The sequence below is a fragment of the Leptonychotes weddellii genome, chromosome 6 (assembly GCF_054177405.1).
Source record: "Leptonychotes weddellii isolate Sample4059 chromosome 6, ASM5417740v2, whole genome shotgun sequence".
NCBI lineage: Eukaryota > Metazoa > Chordata > Mammalia > Carnivora > Phocidae > Leptonychotes > Leptonychotes weddellii.
In genome coordinates this window covers 37,194,231-37,215,410 of record NC_138374.1, presented here as the reverse complement: position 1 = coordinate 37,215,410, position 21,180 = coordinate 37,194,231, and the positions used below count along the sequence as shown (strand labels likewise).

The window sequence follows — 21,180 nt, the reverse complement described above, 5'->3', positions numbered from 1 at the left end:
TTGAATGAAGCACATTATTCATTCTTTTCAGATGAGAAACCCTTACTCAAAGTGGCTAAGTAATTTGTTCCGTATTATGTAGCAATTCTTCTAGACGCCACAGTCCACAAATAAGTCCATGATCTGCTGCCCCTCAAGGAAGACCAAGTTTGCAGATGGAAAGACCACATCAAAAGCCAGACAAAATTACTGAAGACAGCCACTAAGACCTCAAGACTAGCAGAGCATAAGGTCACAGACACAGGAAGCAAAACTTTGCTACTGGATCACTAGAGGTCTCAATGAGTTGTACCACTCCCATTTCCAGTCTTCAATTCCTGAATCCTGGCTATGGCAGAAATAGCAACGTACACTGGATGCTAATTTGGAGCATATACAACCTCCGAGAGAACACTGCCCCAGCCCTTTGAGGTACTGCCACCTAGCTGGCACTGTAAAAAGCCACTTCATTGCTCTATCAAGCCAGCTGCTTCAGAAGGATGAGGAATATGTTAAGACCAGTGAACTCCATGAGCATGAGCCCACTGCCACAAACCACTTGCCTTAAGGTGAGCTCCTTGGACAGAAGCAATGCTGTGTGGACTACCATGATGTTAGATAAGGCATTCTGTGGGTCCATGAATGGCAGATTTGGTAGGAGTACTGCATGCAGGGAAGGCAAATCCATATAGTGTCTATTCTGTAAGAGAAGTGCTGAAAAAAAAAACTGTTTCTTCTATGATAGAAGTAGTTCAATATAATCAACCTGTCATCAGGTATTGGTTGAACACCCTGGGAAGCAGTGCCATGTTGGGGCCTCAGTGTTGAGATCTGCAGTGGGCATGCTGGACACTCAGCAGTGACCATAACAAGGTCAGCCTTGGTGCCTAGAAGTTCATGTTGCTGAGCCTATTTATTCATAACTTCTATTCCCACCAGCATGTCCATTTTGTTCATGAATCCACTGGGTAATGACAGGATTGGCTGGGAAAGAGACTGACTGGTATGCACAGAATAGGTCATTCTATACACCTGATTATTAAAATTTTCTCCTTAAGTCACCTTTCAGTGAACATTCCCATATGACACAAATACGTTCATGTTTTTTGCCCATTCAGAGAGGTCTACCCACACACCTCTTCCTCAGACCTCCTTGTAACCAACTTTCCAATCATGTTCCTTCCAAGTCCCTTACCATCCAGTGAAGCCATTGGCCACAGCCCCTGAACTGGTACAGATTTATACCTCTGGCCATTGCTCCTTCTAAGCAAAATGGACAACCAAGTATACTGCTAAAAGTTCTACCAACTGGGAGGATTTCCGTTATTCACTGTCCTTCAAGGATGTCCCCTCCAAAAAGGCTGTAATGTTGCTGCTGTCTACTTCCAGGTGGTGCTTCCATATGGTGCAGAAGCATCTGTAAACCACATCCTATTTTTCTTTTCCTTGGTCAACTAATTATAGGGAACTCCTTACGAGGCCACAGATGCAGGCTGGAAGAGAATAGGTAATGTAGCAGGAAAGGGGACCTCAGACATTTTGCTTTCTTCATCTAACTTACTCATGCCTTCAAGGCCTGCTCAAACCCAACCTTGTATATACCACTTCCATTTGATGATGGAATGCTGCTGTGCACACTCTACTTTCCAGTTTGATGGCCTATGGTTAAGTGTCCAGTCTCTACTAATACCCCATAGCAGGGCAAAAATTGTTCCTTAAAACAACAGTAGTTATACACAGAGATTGGCAGGGCTTTGTTCTAAAAGCCCATGGCATGAGCTGAGATTCACTTGTAGGGGCCTGTCACAAGCTCCAAACAGTATCCCTGGCTGCCACTGACACTGCATCTACCAGATCATATGGCCCAAGTGGCAGAGCAACTTGCACAGCCTGGACTAGTTGTAGGGCTTTCTCTTATTCTGGGAATCACTCAAAATGAGTCTTAGTAAAATGAGCCAGGGTAGCACACCAAAATGAGGAATATGTTGTCTCCAAAGTCCAAAGAGGTCATTAGGCATTTTACCTCTTTGGGCTATAGGAGGGACCAGATGCAACATCTTATCCTTCTCCTTAGGAGGTATTATTTTGGCATTCCCCACACCACTGGACCTCTAGAAATTTCAATGAGGTAGAATTTTTATTGGACTCATTTTCCCCACTGTGACTCACAAATGTCTTATGGATAAGTCTGGAGTAGTTAATTGCTACTTCGTATTCCCTAGATTCAATCAGCATAATGTCATCAATATAATGGACCAGTGTGATGTCTTAAGTAAGGGAAATGTAATCAAGATCCCTGGGAATTATGACATAAAGGGCTGGAGAATGGATCTATTCCTGAGATAGGGCAGTGGAGGTGTACTGCGGGCCTTGCCAGCTGAAAGCAAACTGCTTCTGGTGGTCTTTACCAAGAGGTATGGAGAAAAACACTTGCCAGATCAAAAGGTATACACTAGCTACTAGGGGATGTGTTAATTTTCTAAATCAACGAAATCACATCTGGTACAACAGTTGCAGTTGGAGTCACCACCTGCTTATGTTTATAATAATCTACTGTCATCCTGAGATCATCCTTTTCTTTCCCTACTTTGCCCAGCACAATTAGAAGCAACCAGCCAATCTCATTACACTTGTTAGTTTGACAAAAACATTCTAAGGTATGGAATACACAGTCATCCAGACCTTGCTTCTTATAAGTATTTGAGAAGGAATACCCAGTGATGAGATTCTGTGTATCTCTACTGCCATTATTGCACCATGGATTATCACTGCTCTCTTTATTACTGGAAATAGAGTCACTAATGCCTTTAAATTTTATCAGAGTACAAAACCAATTCATAAAACTCATCCTTAAGATTCTGTTCCTCTAGAATCACTCTTGGTATCAAAATTTGTATTAGTCAGTGTTCTCAGAGAAACAGAATCTATAGGCTATGTACATACACACACACACACACAAATGAGAGAGATTTATTTTAAGGAATTGGCTCACACGACTGTGAGGACTAGCCAGTCTGAAATTTTCAGGGCAGGCTGTCAGGCTGGAGATCCAGAAAAGAGTTGATGCTGCAGTCTTAAATCCAAAGGCAATCTGGAGGCAAAATGGCTTTTTTCTTGGGGTATCTTAATCTTTTTCTCTTAAAGCCTTCAACTGATTGGATGAAGCTCATCCATATTATAAAGGGTAATCTGAATTACTCAAAGTCCACTGATTTAAATACTAATTACATCTATAAATACCTTTACAACAACATCTAGACCAGTGTTTGACCAAGTAACTGGGTAGTATGGCCTAGCCAAGTTGACACATAGGACTAAGCATCACACAAGCTAAAAATTTTAGTGGATGATTTGAAGGAGGAAGGGCTCTCTTGAAACTTAAATTAGTTCCCTAGAAGACCAAGTGAAAGAAAGTTAACAATAAAAATGGGGGTGGGGGGAGCATGTGCCAAACTACCAAGAGGCAAAAGTAATGAAATAAATAGGGAAAAGATGAAAGCCTTAGAAGACAGATCCAAGAGACCTGCCCTATAAATCATAGGAGCTCCAGAAGAAGAAAAAACAGAGTAGAGAGAGGAAGAGCAATTACTAAATAACTGAAGAAGCTTTCCTATAGCTAAAGGAAGACTGAATCTGAAGATTAAAAGGCTCTATGGATTCTAGGTAAGACCAATGAAATGAAACATACATGGTAATGTTCCCAAACTTCAAGAAAAAATTAAAATGTTATAAGGTTTCAGAATGAAAGAATATGTTTTTTATAGAATAAGGTCACATTACCATTGTATTTATCACCTAAAACACTGGAAGCTGGGGGACAATGAAGTAACACTCAGAAGAACTTAAGACAAAAGGACTGGAATCCCACAATTCTAAAATCAACAAAGATATTCATTTATTGGGGGGGAAGGGAGAGAGAGCTGCAGATAGAGTCTGAGGCAACTATATCAACTACATAGCCTATCTCTAACCAAACAACTAATGAATCAGAACAGAGACCTCAAATTAAGGGAAGATGGAAAGAAAGGGAAATAATAGAGAGCAACAAGCTTTGCAAAATATAGTTTTATATCTATATAAAGAATGACTGAGAATCTATCGTTAAGTGCTAAACATCGTTCTTGAAATAGAAAATAACATATAGCACAAGAAAATCGTTTAATAGTCTAGAAAAAGAACAAAGAGAAGCACTATTGCATAGTGGTTAAACCTAGGTTTGAATCCTAGATCTGCCTCCTATTTGCAGTGTTGACTGGGGGGAAGGTAATTAATTTATTTTAGACTTTTTTGTAAAGCAAAGATACTAAGAGTACCAACATCATAGGTTTGTGGTGAGGATTAAATGAGCTACTACCTATGAAGGACTTAGATCAGCACTGAGTACATACAAACATATTACTGCTACTACTACTGCTGTTATTGGTGGCGGTGGTGGTGGTAATAATAGAAACAAACATACTGGGGTGCCTGGTGGCTCAGTTGGTTGGATGTCTGACTTGATTTCGGCTCAGGTCATGATCTTGGGGTCGTGGGATTGAGCCCCACTTGGGCTCTGAGCTCTGTGGGGAGTCTGCTGGAAGTTCTCTCTCATTTCCTCTACCTCTGGCCCTCCCCTGCTCTCTCTCTCTCAAATAAATAAATCTAAAAAAAAAAAGAAAAACAAACATATAGCGACCTCACCTAATGTATGCGTGTGGATGCTTGTTAAATCTCTCCCTTAGAGAGCTGTATTTTCCCAGCTGTCTATATATTATAATGGTAAACTATACAAAATATTAAAAGTGTGATATATCTTTTATACTCACTCATGAAACATTTTTAAAAGTGTATTGTGGTATAACTGTTATACACGCACACCCATGAAACCAATACTATAAGAGAGATCATTGAACCTCTCCAGCACTGCTAAAATTTTCTCATGCTCTTTGGTGATCTATCCTGCTTGCTCCACTCCTGCCCTCAAGGTAACCACTGATAAACTTTATGAATTACTTTGAATTTTCTAGAATTTTATGTAAATGGAGTAATACAGTGTATTAGTCTGCTCAGGTTGCCATAACAAAATACCACAGACTGGATAGCTTCAAGAACAGACATTTATTTTCATAGTTCTGGTGGCTAGAGGCTAGAAGTCCAAGATCCAGGCATCAGCAGGGTTGGTTTCTTATAAGGCCTCCCCTTGGCTTGAACAGGCCTGCCTTTTGTCATGTTCTCATGTGGCCCCACATTCCTCTGTGTCCATACATCCCTGGTGTCTTCTGAGTGTCCTAACTCCTCTTCTTACAAGAAAAAAAGTCAGATTGGATTAGGGAACACCTGAAGGGCCTTATTTTGTTTTTTGTTTTTTTAATCTTTTTTTTCTTTAAGATTTTATTTATTTTTTGACAGAGAGAGAGAGATACAAGTGAGGGAGATACAAGGGAGGGAGAGAGAGGGAACACAAGCAGGGGGAGTGGGAGAGGGAGAAGCAGGCTTCCCGCCGAGCAGGGAGCCCGATGCGGGGCTCCATCCCAGGACCCTGGGATCATGACCTGAGCTGAAGGCAGACACTTAATGACTGAGCCACCCAGGCGCCCTCCTCATTTTGTTTTAATTACCTCCTTAAAGGCCCTATCTCCAAGAACAGTCACATTCTGAGGTACTGGGTGTTAAGACTTTAACATAGGAATTTTGAGGGAACACAATTCAGTAGATAATGTACAGTATATATTCTTTCAATTGCTTTTTTTCATTCCACATAATTATTTTGGGATTCATCCATGTTGCTGCTTATATCATTAGTTTACTATGATATGGGCATATCAAATTTGTCTATCCACTCTCCTGTTGATGGATATTGGGTTGTTTTCAGGTTTTTGCTTTTGCAAAGAAAACTGATATGAACATTCATATACATGTCTATATGCAGATACAAGTTTCAATTTCTCTTAGGTAAATACACAGGAGTAGAAATGCTGACTCATGTTGTAGATATATGCTTAATACTATAAGAAACTGTTAAACTCTCTTCCATCATAGCAGGTGTGAAGTGTATCTTATTATAGTTTTAATTTGTGTTTTCCTAATGATTAATGATGTTGAACATCTTTTCACATATTTGTCACCCATATATCTTCTTTGAAGCGGCCACTCAAGTATTTTGCTCACTTATTTTTGGGTTATTTGTCCTCTTACTGAGTTGTAGAAATTCTTTATATATTCTAAATGCAAGTCCTTTGTCAAATAAATGTTTTGAATGTATTTTTCTCCCAGCCTGTTGCTTGCCTTTTCATTTTCCTAACAGTGTACTTTGAAGGGCAATGTATATTTTTTTAAATCACAGAAGTCTAATTTGTTTTTTTCTTTTATAGTTTGGGTTTTTTGTGTCCTATTAAGAAAAACTCTTCCAAACTCAAGGACACTAAATTTTTCTCAAGTATTCTTCAGAAGTTTTATGGTTTTAACTCAAATTAGGCCTATGATCTATTTTGAGTTAATTTTTATATAAGGTGTGAGGTAATGGTATGGTTCATTTTTTTAATATAGGAATATGCAGTTGTCCAGAACCATTTGTTGAAATTCTCCTTTCCTCATTGCTTACATCCTTAAATTCAGACATTATCATCTACGCTGCCTTCCTTGAATGACTGCAGACAGCACTCAATGAGATATCTGTAAGCATGCTCTGTGAAGTGGAAAACTACTAGAAATCTAAGTCACTATTGTTATTAGTTAGTTCTGAGTAGATCCTAACCCAAAGACGAGTAACAGAAAAAGTATTAGGCCAGAAGTCGGAGAGCATGACCTGTGGTTTGTCCCTACTCCTTTATTAGCCTTCAAAACACCTTTTATCCCAGAACTTATTCCCTCTTCTGTGAAGTAGGAATTATGGTATCCAATGGTTTACTTCAGAGATATTTTATGAAGATTATATAAGATTATGCATTTTAAAATGCTTTGCAAATTGTAAAGCATTATAGAAATCCAAGATGTTGTCTTTATATCTAAAAATCCCTGGACTACATAATGAGGCCCATTCCTGCCTTGCATAGTAGTATAGGGCCATGTATATGACCGTGCAAGCTGAAGCTGTCAAAAGATCTTAATAATCAATAGGACAAATTATGATTGTTCCATAATCTTTTCCAGGGCAGCTATTTATTCTATAACTATTCACATTCTATTAGAATCTCACTCCTAGTATTACTACTTTTCCTTTCTTTGCTTCAATTTCATCTTTGTTGACCAATCAACTTTTGATAATCCATTTTTATAAAATGTAATGTGGGCTTATCACCGAAAAATAAGGAGGCAACACAACTACATGCTTTGCTATCTGTGCGTGAGCTGAATAACAGACACAGAGTGACCAACTGTAGACCTATTTTAAAAGGAGTAAAAAAAAAAAAAGAAGAAAGGAGAAAAGAAGTGACATGATTAGTCAGTGATCATGATGAGCACCTGTTATTTACATAGTAATTTGCAGACTGAAGAGTTAGACGTGACATTTGTACTTCATGCAATTACTCTCACTTAATATCTTGTGATTACTGAAATTTGAATTGTATTGTTGAGGGACTGGTGTTCTTTAAACCACACTAACTGAAATTTTTGCATACCGGAGCCATGGAAAGTGAGGACCACATATACTTGCAATGTCCTAAGATGTATGAATCCTCCAGTTAGTCTTCTCAGCATTTAAAAAGAGGGAAAAATTAACTATTTCTCTGGCTTTCTTGATGTGATTCCTTAGGAAACTTCTCTATTAATTCAAGAAATGTGTGGTAAAGAAATCAAAGAAACTTTCTATGATTGTCACTTAAGAAGGCTTATTGAGATTAAATTACACTGTGGTATAAGGTAGATAAATCAGTGGACTTTAAAACAGAATTTGGCTTAATAACTGTTGATTTTAACAGAAAAGTAAAAAGGTTTACATGATTTTCCCTAGTTTTAATCATTGAACTTTATTGTTCATATCTTTGCATCTCTTTTCTCTATAGTTATTATTCTTCTTGTACCCAGAGTAAAGAGTTCAAGCCAGATCAAATGTTAAATGTACCCCATATCCTAAAACAAGCTTCTTACAATCCCCAGAGCCTCATTTTTTAAACGATTTTTATTTTATTTTGAGAGAGAGAGAGCACGAGCGGAAAGGGCAGAGGGAGAAGGAGATAGAATCTCAAGCAGACTCCACACTGAGCGTAGAGCCCGATGTGGGGTTCTATCTCACAACCCTGAGATCAGGACCTGAGCTGAAACCAAGAATCGGACTCTTAACTGACTGTGCCGCCCAGGTGCACCCCCGGAGCCTCATTTTAAAGGCTTGTTTGCATTGGGTTTCTTGGGGGCTAATTGCACATGCAGGGATGGGAATTATATAATTGGGAACTTTGACTCTCAGAGTAGCACCAAATTGTTGGCATTATCTCTTAAAATGTCTAATAGTGGTTCATTACCATGATTTCAGAAATATTCATCAATGTATTTCGGTACATTCTCCCCACAGAAGGTAGTAGAATAAATTATTTTAATTATCTGGGAAGGTATTCATTACTTTTATAATCATAAAGTTGTCTTAGGGACGCCTGGGTGGCTCAGTTGGTTAAGCAACTGCCTTCGGCTCAGGTCATGATCCTGGAGTCCTGGGATCAAGTCCCACATCGGGCTCCCGGCTCGGCGGGGAGCCTGCTTCTCCCTCTGACCCTATCCCTTCTCATGCTGTTTCTCTCTCTCTCTCAAATAAATAAATAAATAAAATCTTTAAAAAAATAAAGTTGTCTTAGATTTGAATGAACCAACTAAACATAAAGGTATTGATCCAATTATGGCAGTCACTGTCTTACCCTAATTTCTATCATAACCACCTCAAGTCTAGTGCAAGAAACGAACACAAATAGATAATTAAAATATAATTTGTTAAGTTGGGAAGAGCAGTCACAAGACAGTATGAGGCTATCGGAGAAACAGTCAAACCTAGCTTTGAGGAAAACAAGAAAGGTCTGGCTGAGCTAGCTCTGAAAGATGGCAGGAATTACCTCAGCAAAAAAGGGAGGATGTATGGTTCTTGCAAGAACTGCGGGTTCAAAGGCTTGGAGACAAGAGAAAGAGAATGAATTCCAGAAACAAAAAGAAGTCTGTGAAAGAGCTGAGACAAGAAAGATGAAATTTATGCCATGATGCTAAAGAGCTTTACCATGATCATTACAGAGAGCCAAAGAAGAGTTTTAAAGGGATTTGTGTTTTAGGAAAATCATTTCAGCAGCCACTGTGAGTAGATGGGCATGGAGGCAGTGAAGACAGACCAGCTGAGAGATGAAACAGGCAGATTCAATCTAAGTTAGCAGCAGTGGGAACTGAGAGATGGGGGAGGATTCTGGAGGTATTAAGGAAGTAGAATCAAAAGGACTTTATGACCACTTTTAAATATCACTGGTGATTCAAAGTTTTCTGGCTTGGACAACGGGGTGGTTACATTAAATAAGATAGAGAATAAAGGAGGAAAGGTCAAGATGGAGGAGGAAAAATGGTAAAGTAACTTGGAAAATTTTTTACTTTGAAAGGAACGTGAGGCATAAAATGAGATTTCCTACCTAAGATTAAAAATGCGGTGTATTTTGTTTCTGCTCTTTGGATGGCCTGGGAAAGAGAAATCCTGTAAGTAACTGACTGGGGAGGAGAGGGGCACTAGCTTCACCCAGCACAGGGAAGCAATGTGGAGGGCCCTTAGAGACAAACAAAGAGCAGCCTCCTGTTGGGAGGGTAGATTGGCAGTTTTATTGTCCAGGAGAAAGGATATAAATAGCCCCATTGCATCTGTATGTCTAAACAAAACAGCCAAGGAAGGTGATCAGGGGTTGGGTTACCAAAAGTGACAATGTCTTAGGCTACTAGACTTTATATTTTAGATGGCTCATGCTCTGAGAAGTAGCATGTGCATAAGGACAAGGTTGAGGGACTTCTATAAATAACCTTATGATAGTTGCTTGAATGTAAGACTTGAAATTCACCATGTATTCTAGCATATTCAAGAATATGCCCAGGCTACCCACTGCTAGCTATCAGAGCTCTTCATCATGGTCACAGGTCAAAATGCCTAGTACTGAAAGCCATACAACCCATTTTTTATCTTTTCCCAAATGCAAACAGGAAAATAATCAAAACCATTTTTAGCTTACATGGAAGAATATCCCGATATCTGTTTTTTTCTCTGTTGCGTAGTTCATTCCCAGAGTTGAATGCATCAGGTATGTTCTTATAATCTAAAGTCTTTAAAAGGTAAGAAATATAAGTCATGTATTTACTATAACAAAAAGATAAAGAAAAAAAATCTGCTCTTGCTTAGTGTTCATGATCCTTAAACCTCTATATGGCATGACCTGGTGTTAAATGTGTTGTATGATAAGTGAAGTCAGAATCCCATTAAAAATACTATATACTGAGGGTTTCAGAGGGGACGGGGGTAGGGGATGGATTAGACCGGTGATGGGTATTAAGGAGGGCACATACTGCATGGAGCACTGGTTGTTGTACGAAAACAATGAATCATGGATACCACATCGAAAACTAATGATGTATTGTATGGTGACTAACATAACATAATAAAATAAAATTTAAAAAAATAAAGAAAAAAATAATAAAATATCTCAAATTTGAGATGTCAATCAACAAGTTGCTTGATAAGAAAATACTAATCTTGGGATGCCTGGGTGGCTCAGTTGTTAAGCGTCTGCCTTCAGCTCAGGTCATGATTCCAGGGTCCTGGGACCAGGTCCCGCATCAGGCTCCTGCATCAGGCTCCTTGCTCAGCAGGGAGCCTGCTTCTCCCTCTGCCTGCCGCTCCCCCCCCCGACTTGTGCTCTTTCTCTCTCTGTATCTCTCTCTCTCTGACAAATAAATAAATAAAATCTTTAAAAAAAAAAAGAAAATACTAATCTCTCTGGACATACTTTTTCCCTTGAACTTCAATATTTTCCTTTTCATTAAAAAAAAAAACAATAAAGAACATTCACCTCTTAGGACCTACTCATTAATCTATCATTTTATAAACAAAAAAAATAACAGCAAGAAAAATATATAAATATATAAACCAAAAAGAAAAAAATGTCTCACAATTTACTCCTTGCCCCATGAAGGAATTATAGCCAGGATACCAATTAAAGATTTCTTCCTTTCAAAAAAAATTCATTACCAAGTATGAATTCAATAAACATGACTGAACATTTAATACATACTTAGCATTCTTCTAGATATTGGAATAAAGAGATGCATCTGAAAATGGCCCCCTCCTTAAGGAGCTATCAGAGCAGTCTGAGGGGTAATCAATGCCACAGAGATGTTAGTACAATGGTAGTGCTGATGACTGCCATCAGAAGTTAGTCATATGAAAGTCTGTGTGTGTGAAAGGAAAGGAGAGCTGAAGTGAGCAGGTTATCACACCAGGTGGAAAGGACAGGAATAAAGGCATGGGGGCGTACATCTCCTCTTGGGGAAACAGTGAATAGCATGGTAACAAGAGCAGAGAGAACATGATCTAGCCCAGACGGAAACTAAAACTACCTAGGAAGGCCTTGTTTCATATACAAAAGAAGTGGAGATGTATCCAGCCCTAGTCTATTAGAATATTTGTGGATAAAGCCGAGAATCTGTACTTTTCAAAAGCTCTTCAGTAACCCTTGGGTAGCCAACTTGGCACCACCAGTCTTTAAATAAGTGTTGGCAACTACTGGCATGGCAAATGAGAAGCTAGTGAAGGTTTTAAATAGGATAATATGATCAGATTTTTACCTTTCTTATCTTTATGCAAGCCAATTATAAAATTAATTTGGAAAAATATCTGTAGGAAAAACTAGAACAATTTTGTAAAAGAAGAGAACTGAGGGAAGACTAGTATTAACAAACAGTAAAAGATAACATAAAGCTACACTAATTAAGAGAGCTTGGTACTAGTACATGAATAAACAAATCAATGGAAGAAGTCCAAGAATAAATTAAAATTTATGTAGAACTTCAGTATATAATAAAAGTGGCCTTTTACATCACTGAAGAACAATTTCAAGAGGATCTGGGGACAACAGGATAGCTATATAATGCTGAGTCCCTACCAAATACCTTAAATTCTAGCTGGATCCATTTTAAAAAATCACAAAAATATTAGAAAAAGACATGAAGTAATTATTATGATCCTAGAGTGAAAAGGGCACCTACAGGATACAGAAAACCCTGAAGTCCCAATAGATTGTCATATCTGACCACTACAAATTAGCTATTTCTTCTTACTAAATGTGTATATGTGCACATGCACACTTCTGTGTAGCACAAACAAGGGGGAAAATTTACCATATATAGCACATACAAAAGAGACAGTTTCTTCATTATATAAAACTATTAATAAGAAAAAGAATAAACAGAAAATTGGGCAAAGAATCGGAACAGTTCACCAAAAATAAATATAAAAAGCTTAAAAACATATGGAAAGCTATTCCTTTGTTCTCAAATAAGTGTCAATATAAATCAACAAGGAATCATTTGTCATATAAGACATAAGCAAAGATCCAAAAATTTGACAGCACAAAATACTGGTTGTGTTTCTAGTAACTTGTTATAAGAATACTCATACATATGCACAGCCATATGAAGAGGGGTAATTGCTGCTCATAAATAACAAAGACTAGAAAAATCTAAATGTTCACCACAGGGGCCTACTTAAAGAAAAAAAGTCTTTATCTATATAATTAACTATACTATGAAATACTTAAAAATAATGAGATAAAAAAATGAGATAGAGCTATATGTACAAATAATATATTTGGAAATTATTTCCTATGTGAAATATTTTTCTAAAAAAGAAAAAGGAAAGAAAGGGTAGAATAGTTACCAAAGTACATGCTGATAGTTTTCTAGACACTTATACGACAAACTTAAATAGTGGAAAGGGGGCCTAGAAACTCAAGAGAGAAAAACAAAGAGACTATCCTTTTATAACCTTTTATGCTATTTAACTTTTCTTTTACTATATAAACCTATTACTTTAAAAACAAACTTAATATTTAAAAACAAAAAACAAAGTACTCAACCTAAAAGAAAAGATTAAAAAGGAAAAAGAAAAAACCCCTCTGTTAGTAATGTGGAAAATCACATACAGACTTTTGTTAAGACCAAAATATTTACCATAAATTCCTGGAGGATTTCAAATTCTGCTACTTTTTTCTCAAGCATTTTAAAACAATCCTTGATGACTGATTGCTCATGAAAATTGAATAGTAATGGTCGAACCTGAGCCAACTGAGCTAGCTCCCTTTCAGAAACAATTTGTATACCTAAGAAAAAGAAAAATTCACATTTTTAAGCTACTCATATGTATGTGAAGGGAGATTTTATTTTGTCGTGTTTTCTCTTAAGTGAAGGCCCAGCCACTTAAGGATTAATGGAAATTTATTTTTCCAGAAGTGAAGAGTCTATTACCTTGAAAGAAAGAATCCTTGTTTTAGAAAAATCATGACTATGTACCTTGAAATTACACAAAACCCACTATTCTTAGAAAAAACTGTTAAGTGCTATAAATATAAAAGATGCTATAGACTGAGAAGTATTCTGCTTTATAGTGTGAATTAAGTATATGTACTGACAATTGTGCCAAGGCAAGCATATACAAACAAGACTTGGATGGGAAAAAGTGAGAACTTTTGCCCTCCCTCAGAACAAGTATTTGAAAGCCCCTGGAGCCTTAGATGAGAGGATGTGGACAGTCTAACACACCTCTTACTCTAAAACAGATCAAGCACACATATGCACATACAGACACACACACAACACACATACACATACCCACCAAGGATAGAGAGGCTCTATATAATTAATAAGACTAAAAATATATATAATATGCAACATAATTGTATATAATAAATATTTTGATATACATTATATAGTTACACATGTATAACCAATAATAATAGAAGAGAATACATGCTATTTAATAGTACACATGGAGGTTTTTTATTTTAATGATGATTTTTTAGGCCATGTTGACAGTCTAGATTCCAAATATCTGAAATTTTACAGATCATGTCCACTGACCAAAATGCAATAAATCTAGAAGTCAATATTAAAAGAATATTTTTTAAATTTCAGAATTTTGAGGTAATGTGCTCAAGTGAAGCCAGTTCTCAAAATCTCTTTCCAAAGCCAACTAATATGAACAAAAATCAAGTTAATATTAGCAAAAAAATATATACAAGAAGCAATTCCACAAAAGAATGGGCATAAAAAAGATAAAAGCTTCTAAAAATATGCACAGTGCTGTAAAACTCTTCTTGTCTTAGAACCCTATTTAACCAAAAGCTCTCTATAGGGGTGGGAGTAAGGGACTGTTGGGTTGGGAAAGACAGTCACAGAAATCCTAAAATTTCTCACAAATATCTCTAACCTTTGTATGAGAGGAGGTCTAGGAAGCCCAGAGGGGGAAATAAAATTCCACAAGAGTAGAAGCCATTTTGATCATCTTTGATCCCAAACAGAAAAATCCTTAGAGCTCTCCCCATGTATTCCAGCACTGCTGGAACAGAAGCTGAGAGCAGGGAAGGAGAAGAGGAATAAAAACGTAGAATGACGGTAATGGACCCTGTCATTGCTTTCCCAACACTGATTCTACCCTGATGGTTAGTTAGAGCCATATGTGATCATTCCATAATAATTCCCTTGCCAGTGAATAATTCAGCAATATGTAGGTGATTTGAGCCAATGGGAAGTAAGGAGAAGTTTACTCAGGGCTTATGGGCAAAAGAAGCAAGCCTTTCTCCCATCTCCACCCATTGTCCAGACATAAGTCCAGAGTATAATTATGGCCCTGATTATTACAAGCAGCCTTGCTGTGACATAAAAGGAATGAACTGAGTACAGCAAATATGAAAAAAAGAAAACATAAAAAACCTATGGTGTTAACGACATCACTGAGCGATGTGATCATATTGAACTTGGAATACTGCCTACCTTTGTACTTCCATTATGGGAGAAAATATGTTTCTTTATCATTAACATCATTTTCAATTTGGTTTCTTTTTATTGCAGCCTGGCCCAAGAATTCCAATCAAGGTGAATAAGTCAGGCCTCAGCTACAGATCATGGCAATCATCGCAGTAGGGGAGTTTTTGCAGAAAGGCAGTTTACAGGAAGGGATTTTATCTAGCTGTTTGGTGCTGACATCATTGGACAGGTTAGAAGAGCAGGTTCTTCCCCATATCATGATCCAAAAATAACACCACAAAATGGTCTGCCACAAGAGGAGCTAGCTCTGCTGTAATGAGGAATCTGAGGGAGCTGGACACCACTGCTGTAACCACTAGCTCCTGGATGCGACTACTTTAGCAACCATGGAGGAATTAGAAAGTCACCACTACACCTGCTGGCTCATAATGTACCACTTTAGTTATAATGAGACACTAGGAATGCCATGCCTGTTATGGTGTGTATCAGCAACACGGATGCTTCTCTTCACATTTCAGTCTTGGCTAAGTGCATATGATTGGCCAAACCCATACTAACTACCAGGATTTCTGGGAAATGTAATTTTCAGTTTTCTTGCCTGGACCCTACAGAAAGACACACTAGGAGGAGAATGTGATTAATGTTGAGTAAACTAGTCTTTAACATCTGCAACACAACTCATCCATACCCATTGAGTTTTCTGCTCTTTTCCCCCAACCCTTCTAAACACTTGTCATTATCCTCTCAGGCAAAATCCAGCCCTCAAAGTGTAGTTTATAATAGAAGATAACTAATCAAACCAAATCAAATAGAATGGGAATCAACAAGAATTCATTCATGACGGGGCGCCTGGGTGGCTCAGTCGGTTAAGCGTCTGCCTTCGGCTCAGGTCATGATCCCAAGGTCCTGGGATGGAGTCCCACATCCGGCTCCTTGCTCAGCAGGGAGTCTGCTTCTCCCTCTGCCTGCCACTCCCCCTGCTTGTGTACACACACTCTCTGTCAAATAAATAAATAAAATCTTTAAAAAAAAAAGCATTCATGCTCAAACAGCAAAATCAAAGAGATGCAGAACTATATATGTTAGTGAACAAGCTGGAAATAAAACACAAAATGAAGAAAAAAATGAGTAATGCAATATGGTATGCAAATAATTTCAATCCATTCTGAATGGATTACCTAAATTGTAGATCTATCATCTGTAGGAAGAAGTAATAAGAGTATAAATTATTTTATTATTTTTTTTTTGTAGGTTCCACACCCAGATGGAGCCCAATGTAGGGCTTGAACTCAGGACCCTGCGATCAAGACCTGAGCTGAGATCAAGAGTCAGATGCTTAACTGACTGAGCCACCGAGGCACCTTCAGAATATAAATTATTTTAAATGAGTTTAAAAGTAAGATTAAAAAAACAGAATGACCTTTTACATGAGGTTCCTAGAGTAGTCAAATTTGTAGATACAGAAAGTAGAATAGTGGTTGTCAGGTGCTGGGGGGAGGGAGAATGGGGAGTTAGTATTTAATGGGTACAGAGTTTCAGGAGAGGAAGAGGAAAAAGTTCCAGAGATGGATGGTGGTGTTGGTTGCACAACAATAAAAATGTACTTAATACCACTGAACTGTACACTGAAAAATGGTGGATTGTAAATTTTATGTTCTGTATATTTTACCACAATTTTTTAAGATGCCACTAACAAGCGAGATTCTTTGCATCACTGCAGTCTGTTACCCAGAGATCAGCTGCTATTATAAGATTAGATTCTCCTCACGCTCATGAGAAAATTGTCAACAGCTATATCAGAGCCACACATTTTCTTGCTTACAAGCTCTCTCTTAATAAAGCAAGGACTAAGTTTCCCAAAAGATTCCAACAAACCTTTACTTGAATTTCAGGCAAGTTGGGTATCTGAACCATACCCGGCAAAAGGGATAGGTTTATCTTCAGACCAGTCAGGGTCATACCTTGAGTTGAGAGCAATTCCCCAACTTGCCTTGCTGTAACTTGATGGAAATGAGACAACAGGAGTGCTGAAGAATCAGCCACGGTGGTCACTACTGCCTCTACACAACATCCGCAGCAACCTTGACTCAAGTGCACAGACTAGGGTGTAAAATCTGTGTGCAAAATTCAAGCCATTCTTCCAGCCCTTCCCCAGCTGTCTGCTCCCAGTGCTAGCGACACTTCCCTACATCTCAGTTCTGATGCCTCCCCATGTCTTACCCAACAGTAGTTGGGGAGGTCACATTTTTGGGGGGACAGGGGAGTAGATGGAGAAGGCATCAGAAAAGAGGCCACATTTACATTTGTATCAATATCATCTAGGAAGTGCCTTGAAAATAGGGGTTCCTGGCTCTAAGCCAAGAAAGGCTGAATCAGAACCTTAAATAAAAATTAAATTAAAAAACAACAACAACAGAATGAGGTGAAAAATAAGTTTATAGACCTAAGAAAACAAAGGTCAAATGTACATGATTATAGAATTAATAATTAAATCAAAAACTACAAGAAACAAAGTAGACAGCTGAAAATGAGCTTATTCATAGGACAAAGACGTGTACATAAATTAATGAAGAGAAGAAAAGACAAAAATACAAAAGATAGTGCATGTAAGGGCCTCATTAGAAGTTCAGAAGAAAAACTTAAGATAGGGTGAGGAACTCAAGAAATCTTCCCCTCGTGGTACAAGCTTGGAGAGGGAAGCAGCAGCTTCCAGGTAGGAAAGGTACGATGCCTCATTCTGTTCCTTTTTCTCTATCTCCCCTAAGGATCAAAAGCATAAGAAGTTGGGAAAGGGGCAGCAAACCCTATTATCCACAAAGTACAGGTTAAGACACAATAACATTGGGAATTAGGAGGGGAGAAAAGCATCCTTTGCTCAGCCCATATCCTCTACCCCTAAAGAAAGGACAGGTAATTAAGAAAGCCCCATCCCTGACCAGGGATGAACCAGAGACACTGCACCTGCCTGCAACTGATGCTGAACAAGGACAACAGAGAATGAACTCCCACACCCAATTAGGTGAGCAAGTAACATAGTTACAAATAAGAGCACTCTATTGCTGGGGAATAAACAAGGTCATGGACAGGAACCTTCTCTGAGATGCAGGTGTATTGGGGACATTTAAGCAAAGGGTAGACATTGAAATAAACCCTCTGGCATTTTCCATTCTAAGCACAAAGTAACAATACAGGAATTTGAAGACAGTAATACACTAAGAGTAAGCACAGCAACATCAAAACCCAAACTCTGCTCAATTCCTGACTAAATTGACTCAACTCATCAAACTGAAGGCCTACAAAAGGAAGAGGTATGTCTATTCCTGTTTACCTCAGTCTCTAAAACACAAGACATCCAGATTTCAACAAAGAAATTATATGCACACTAAGAAGCAAGTAAAAGAAGAAAAAAAAAAAAAAGTCAAGAGATAAAGCAATCAAAAGAACCAGAAAGAGATATGACATAAATGTTAAAACTATCAGACAATTAATTTTAAATAACTAAGATCAAAGCTAAAGGCTTCAGTGGAAAAGTGGACAACACACATAAACAAATGGGGAATTTCATCAGAGATATGGAAACCACAAAAAATCAGGCAGAAACCCTAAAAATGAAAAATACTATAATAGAAATAAAGAATGCTATCAATAGGCTTATCTATAGGCTTGATACAGGCAAGAAAAGAATCAACAAACTTAAAAATAGGTGAATAGGCATTATTCAAACTGAAAGACAAAAAAGAGTCAGGGAAGGCACAGAAGAGACCATCCAAGAGCTACAGCCCAATATCACGCAGACCAATATTCCTACAACTGGATTCCCAAAATAGAACCAAGAGAAGGTGAGGATGGGGGGGGTGGAATTGGGCAGAAAAAAATATCTGAAATGACAATGGTTGGCAATTTTCCAAAATGAATGAAAGACACCAAGCATCAGATACAAAAGCTCATCATAAACAATACAAGTCAGAAGACAACCCAGAATCCTATAACCAACAAAAATGTCTTTCAGAAAAAATGAAGGAGAAATAAACACTTTTACAGACAAATACTGAGAGTTCATTAGCAGCACACTTACACCATAAGAAATGTTCAAGAAAGATCTTTAGGCAGGGTGAATATATTATAGAACAGGAAACTGTATCTACACAAAGAAATGAAGAGTTCTAAAGATTCCATAAATGTAGTTAAATATAAAATTCATCTTTTTCCTTAATTTTCACTTCTCTGGAGTGTAACTGGCTATCTAAAACAAAAGCAGTAAATATGTATTTCATGATTATTGTTATGTAAAATTAAAACATTTGACAACAGTTGCACAAAAAATGAATGGGAGAAAAAAAATGAATGGGAGAAATTAGAGAGACACTATTGAAAGGTCCTTATACCACCTGTGAAGTGATAAAATGTTATTTGAAGATAGAAAAAACAGACTGTGAGAAATTAAAGATGTATATTATAAATCCTAGGGTGACCAAGAGAACATTTTTAAAAGAGGTATAACTAATAAGCCAATTGGGAAAATAAAATGTAATGACAAAATAATCCAAAAGAAGGCAAAAAATTAGGAAAAAAGATAAAGAATAGAAGAATAAATAGAAAACAATTAGCATGATGGTAGAGTTAAATGATGGTAGATATAAATGCAAACAGTCTACATATACCCCAATTAAAAAACAGAAATTGTGAGATTGGGTGAAAAAGCAAGACCCAACCATACAATGCCCACAAGAAACCACTTTAAATACAAAAGTGTAGGCAAGTTAAAAGTAAAGGGATGGAAAAATAAATACAATGGGAGCACTAATCAAAAGAAGCTGGAGTGGCTATATTGATAGCATAAAATGTATCAACAACAAAGTAGACTTCAGACCAAGAACATTACCACGTTTAAAAAGGTCATTACTGGGGAGAAGAGGGATGAATAAGGGGAACAAAGAGAATTTTTAGAGCAGTAAAACTATTCTGTTTGACACTATAATGGTGGATACATGTCATTACACATTTGTCCCAACCCACAAAATTTACAACACCAACAGTGAACTCTAATGTAAATTATGGATTCGGGGTGATAATATGTCAATGCAGATTCATCAACTGTCACAAATATACCACTCTGATGGGGAAGACTGACAGTGGGGGAGGCTACACATATGTGAAGGCAGTGAGGATATGGGAAATCTCTGTACCTTCTGCTCAATTTTGCTACAAACTTAAAACTGCTCTAAAAACTAAACCTATTTTTTAAAAAGATGATTACTAATGATAAAGGGGTCAAAAATCACAGAGAAGACATAACAATGCTAAATGTGTATGCACCTAAAAGAATTTCAAAATACATGAAGTAAGAACTGATAGTGCTAAAATTGGAAAGAAAATTCACGATTATCACTGAAGACTTCACTCACAAATCAATGGAACAAATACACAGAAATTCAGTAAGGACAGAAAAGAACTGAACAACTTGATTTAATTGATGTTTATAAAACATTCTGTCCAACATTATAAAAATTCTTCTCAAGTGCACATGGAACCTTCACCAGATAGACCATATTCTAGGTCAAAAATCAAACCTTAACAAATTAAAAAGAATTAATATAAACTATGCCCTTGGACCATAATGAGATTAAACTAAAAATCAATGACATATCTGGAAAATCTTCAAATATTAAGAAAGTTCAAAGCAGAGCTGCAAGCGAGCGAGCAGAAGACAGTTCGGCTGCTAGAGTGGAGCAATGCCTAAATCAAAGGAATTTGTTTCTTCAAGCTCTTCTGGCAGCGATTCTCACAGTGAGGTTGACAAAAAGTTAAAGAGGAAAAGGCAAGTTGCTCCAGAAAAACCTGTGAAGAAGCCAAAGACTGGTGACACTTCAAGAGCCCGGTCATCCTCTGAGCAGAGCAGGGATGAGAACATGTCCCAGATCGGGAAAATGAGGTACGTCAGTGTTCGGGACTTTAAAGGGAAAGTCCTAACTGATATTAGAGAATATTGGATGGATCCAGAAGGTGAAAGGAAACCTGGAAGAAAAGGTATATCTTTAAATCCTAAGCAATGGAGCCAGCTGAAGGAACAGATTTCAGACACTGATGGATGATACAGTAAGAAAACTGTAAAATCAAGAAAGACATGTATCATATGATCTCACTGATATGAGGAATTCTTAATTGCAGGAAACAAACTGAGGGTTGCTGGAGTGGGGGGTGGGGTGGGAGGGATGGGGTGACTGGGTGATAGACACTGGG

The 21,180-nt window shown here is 37.6% G+C and overlaps 1 pseudogene; it reads left to right on the top strand.

The window, feature by feature from the left end:
- The first annotated feature begins 20,630 nt into the window (after positions 1-20,630).
- Positions 20,631-21,032, top strand: LOC102730088 (activated RNA polymerase II transcriptional coactivator p15 pseudogene; annotated as a pseudogene).
- Positions 21,033-21,180: the final 148 nt, after the last annotated feature.